Source organism: Syngnathus scovelli, unplaced genomic scaffold, assembly GCF_024217435.2.
Source record: "Syngnathus scovelli strain Florida unplaced genomic scaffold, RoL_Ssco_1.2 HiC_scaffold_74, whole genome shotgun sequence".
Taxonomy (NCBI): Eukaryota; Metazoa; Chordata; class Actinopteri; order Syngnathiformes; family Syngnathidae; genus Syngnathus; species Syngnathus scovelli.
The window spans coordinates 105,088-110,000 of record NW_026061657.1 but is presented as its reverse complement, the minus strand read 5'-3'; positions in this window follow the sequence as shown (position 1 = coordinate 110,000).

Sequence of the window (4,913 nt, the reverse complement as noted above, 5' to 3'; positions counted from 1 at the left end):
TGCCGGGCCGCGCTCCGTAAGCGTCTCCGCGGGGAGCCGGTCCGGTCCCGACGCTGCCTCCGAGCGCCGACCGCGCCCGCGCGACGCCGCTGTGCCTGCCCGGAGCTCGGACTGCGGCCAGATCAGACCCGTAGGACGCTGACTCGCCGGCTGCTGGGGCAGAGCGGATCGCCGCGGGGCGGGACGGTCACGGACGGAATTGTCGGGGGGACGCGGCTCGGGAAGAGCGAACTCGGCAACGGGGGGGTTGGCACGTCGGTTGGGCTAAGGCAGGCGGCTTAGGATAAACCGCGAGGGAACGGCGGGGTCCGGGGATGGGCGCCGTCGGCCCGGCGACTAGCGGTGACCCAGGCGGGAAGCTGCGCTCCGTCCGAGTCAGACTCGGTCGTCGCGGCCCGGCTGAGGCTCGCTCTTGTCGAGGGGCGCGGCGCTGCGCCGGCGACTTTGCCCGCGCGAGGCACGCTTTGCGATGGCCCGAGGCGGGAAGCTGCGCCCCGTCCGAGTCAGACTCGGTCGTTGCGGCCCGCCCGGTCACGCGATGCGGCCAGGATGCGGAGTTTTGCCGGCGCTGGGGGGATCCGGAAGGACGAAGGGGCGACGGTGGCGGTCACAGCTCGTCGCCTCCGTGACCCAGACGGGACTGTGCGCACCCCGAGTCAGACTCGGTTCGGCGCGGCCCGCTGCGGCCGGCTGGCGAGGTGAGATGTGGGCCATTGCCGCGCTCCCGACGAACCGTTCCGGGGGGCTGGTGACGTCGCGCGTTCGGCGCTGATGCTGCGACCGGGAGGGAAGCTGCGCCCCGTCCGAGTCAGACTCGGTCGTTGCGGCCCCCCCGAGCCCGCACGCCTCACGCGGAGGGGTCATACGCCCCGGCGGCCACGATAGACGCCTCCCGCTTCGCGGTGGTCGGGAAGGCGTGTGCGGATATGTGCGGAGGTTGGGACTCGGGCTTGGTCTTTGAGAAATCGGTTTCGCGGTCGACCGGCGCGGCCGGCGGACGCCCACGTGGCGTGCCGCAAGTCGGATCGCGCGCTCGGCCTCCGTGGATGGCCTCTGGGTGAGGTTGAGCCGGGGCGTCTCGGTTTCGCTGCCGTACGGTTCGCGCTAGGCCTGCGCGGGCGGCGCGGGGCGCGCGCTCGCGCGGCGGCCGTAGCGCTGGAGTGCGACCCGCAAGTGGGGAGGAACCGTCCACCCAACGCCGGCGGTAGCCGGGGCCGGTGGGGGCCCTACCAAGGCGGGTCATGGGCGCATGTCGGTCAGGTTATAAGAGTGTTTTTCGCTCCGGGCTAGAGCCGGGTGAGGTCGTCTCGAACCACGTGCCTGAAGGCCGCCTCGCGCCGGATTCGGCCCCGCTCATTCGTCGGAGTGACCGCCCGACGCGGGCATCGCTAGATTAGCCGTGGCCCCGATCCTTCCCCATCGACAGCCTTTCGCCCCCTTCGCTCCGACCTCTGAGGCGGCCGGTACCCCTTTCTTGGATGAGACAGAACCCTTGACGGGCCGTTCGCAGATTTTTGCCCGGGCATTGTTTACCGAGGCGGCCGGTACCTCCGTCTGCCTTGGATGGACCGCATCCGCAGATTTTCGTCCGGCCTTAGCTTAAGGAGACGGCCGTTGCCTCCGATCCTCCGGGCTAGAGCCGGGTGAGGTCGTCTCGAACCACGTGCCTGAAGGCCGCCTCGCGCCGGATTCGGCCCCGCTCATTCGTCGGAGTGACCGCCCGACGCGGGCATCGCTAGATTAGCCGTGGCCCCGATCCTTCCCCATCGACAGCCTTTCGCCCCCTTCGCTCCGGCCTCTGAGGCGGCCGGTACCCCTTTCTTGGATGAGACAGAACCCTTGACGGGCCGTTCGCAGATTTTTGCCCGGGCATTGTTTACCGAGGCGGCCGGTACCTCCGTCTGCCTTGGATGGACCGCATCCGCAGATTTTCGTCCGGCCTTAGCTTAAGGAGACGGCCGTTGCCTCCGATCCTCCGGGCTAGAGCCGGGTGAGGTCGTCTCGAACCACGTGCCTGAAGGCCGCCTCGCGCCGGATTCGGCCCCGCTCATTCGTCGGAGTGACCGCCCGACGCGGGCATCGCTAGATTAGCCGTGGCCCCGATCCTTCCCCATCGACAGCCTTTCGCCCCCTTCGCTCCGGCCTCTGAGGCGGCCGGTACCCCTTTCTTGGATGAGACAGAACCCTTGACGGGCCGTTCGCAGATTTTTGCCCGGGCATTGTTTACCGAGGCGGCCGGTACCTCCGTCTGCCTTGGATGGACCGCATCCGCAGATTTTCGTCCGGCCTTAGCTTAAGGAGACGGCCGTTGCCTCCGATCCTCCGGGCTAGAGCCGGGTGAGGTCGTCTCGAACCACGTGCCTGAAGGCCGCCTCGCGCCGGATTCGGCCCCGCTCATTCGTCGGAGTGACCGCCCGACGCGGGCATCGCTAGATTAGCCGTGGCCCCGATCCTTCCCCATCGACAGCCTTTCGCCCCCTTCGCTCCGGCCTCTGAGGCGGCCGGTACCCCTTTCTTGGATGAGACAGAACCCTTGACGGGCCGTTCGCAGATTTTTGCCCGGCCTGTGTTTAAGGAGGCGGCCGGTACCTCCCTCCTTGGATGACCAACAACCCTTGACGGGCCATTCGCAGATTTTTGCCCGGCCTGTGTTTAAGGAGGCGGCCGGTACCTCCCTCCTTGGATGACCAACAACCCTTGACGGGCCATTCGCAGATTTTTGCCCGGCCTGTGTTTAAGGAGGCGGCCGGTACCTCCCTCCTTGGATGACCTTCTACCCTTGACGGGCCATTCGCAGATTTTTGCCCGGCCTGTGTTTAAGGAGGCGGCCGGTACCTCCCACCTTGGATGACCCACTACCCTTGACGGGCCCATTCGCAGATTTTTGCCCGGCCTGTGTTTAAGGAGGCGGCCGGTACCTCCCACCTTGGATGACCCACTACCCTTGACGGGCCCATTCGCAGATTTTTGCCCGGCCTGTGTTTAGGGAGGCGACCGGTCCTCCGTAGCTTGATCGGATTTCCCTTCCGGCCTGTGTTTAAGGAGGCGGCCGGTCCTCCGTAGCTTGACCGGATTTCCCTTCCAGCCTGTGTTTAAGGAGGCGGCTGGTCCTCCCCGGTCGGTTGCCAAGCGACCGGGACCCGCAAGTGGGCAGGAACCGTCCACCCAACGCCGGCGAGCCGGGGCCGGTGGGGGCCCTACCAAGGCGGGTCTAACTTCAGGCGGTGCAAACGGGGGAGGGGGGTAAGGACGGCTGCCGGGAGCAGACAGCCGTCCCCGGGAGGGGGTAGTAGCTTCGCGGCGGCCGCCGGGAGCAGACGGCCGTCCGCGCATTCTGCCAATGCCTGTAGGACTTTGAATATTTCACAGCCGTGCCGTGGCACTTAGAAAATTTTTCAGAGACGTGGCACTTAGAAAGTTTTTCAGAGATGTGGCACTTTGAAAGTTTTTGAGAGATGTGGCACTTAGAAATTTTTTGAGAGATGTGGCACTTAGAAATTTTTTGAGAGATGTGGCACTTAGAAATTTTTTGAGAGATGTGGCACTTTGAAAATTTTTGAGAAATGTGGCACTTAGAAAATTTTCTCTCTCTCTCTGGAAGTGCCGTGCCTTCTTCAGTTCTGCTATCCGAGCAGGGGACGCTTGCTGGCGGCCGTTACCAGCGCTCGGACCAGGCCCAATTGATTTGCATGGAAAACAATTGCGTCCCCCATGCTCGTTCTGACTATATTTTGCGAAAGGGGGGTAAAGTGATGAGTACACTAAGTGGGGGGACCAACCCATGTACTCTAGAAAAAGTACATGGGTTGACAAAAGACCAGTTGGTAATGCACCCCTGGTACCCAAACCCCTGGTACCTTTAGGCACTTAGAAAAAATTTCGCCCAAATTTGGAGGTCGCTCCAGGGGAAGAGGCCGAATTTTCGCCTATTACGGCCGACCGCGGGAACCAGCCGAGGCGGACGCTTTTCGGCGCAAGAGCCGTTGGCACTTAGAAAATATTCGCTAAACTTCAAAGGACCTCCAGGGGAAGAGGCCGAATTGTCACTTTTTCTGGCCGACATCGGGAACCAGCCGAGTCGGACTCTTTACGGCGGAGCAGCCGTTGGCACTTAGAAAATATTCGCCAAACTCGGCCGGACTTCCAGGGGAAGAGGCCGAATTGTCACTTGTTCTGCCCGACATCGGGAACCAGCCGAGTCGGACACTTTAAGGCGGAGCAGCCGTTGGCACTTAGAAAATATTCGCCAAACTTGAACGGACCTCCAGGGGAAGAGGCCGAATTTTCACCTGTTCTGGCCGACATCGGGAACCAGCCGAGTCGGACGCTTTACGGCGGAGCAGCCGTTGGCACTTAGAAAATATTCGTTAAACTTGAAAGGACCTCCAGGGGAAGAGGCCGAATTGTCACTTGTTCTGGCCGACATCGGGAACCAGCCGAGTCGGACGCTTTAAGGCGGAGCAGCCGTTGGCACTCAGAAAATATTCGTTAAACTTGAAAAGACCTCCAGGGGAAGAGGCCGAATTGTCACTTCTTCTGGCCGACATCGGGAACCAGCCGAGTCGGGCCCTTTAAGGCTGAGCAGCCGTTGGCACTTAGGAAATATTTGCCTTAACTCGGCCGGACTTCCAGGGGAAGAGGCCGGATTTTCACTTGTTCTGGCCGACATCGGGAACCAGCCGAGTCGGACGCTTTAAGGCGGAGCAGCCGTTGGCACTTAGAAAATATTCCCCAAACTTGAACGGACCTCCAGGGGAAGAGGCCGAATTTTCACTTGTTCTGGCCGACATCGGGAACCAGCCGAGTCGGACGCTTTACGGCGGAGCAGCCGTTGGCACTTAGAAAATATTCGTTAAACTTCAACTGACCTCCAGGGGAAGAGGCCGAATTTTCACTTGTTCTGGCCGACATCG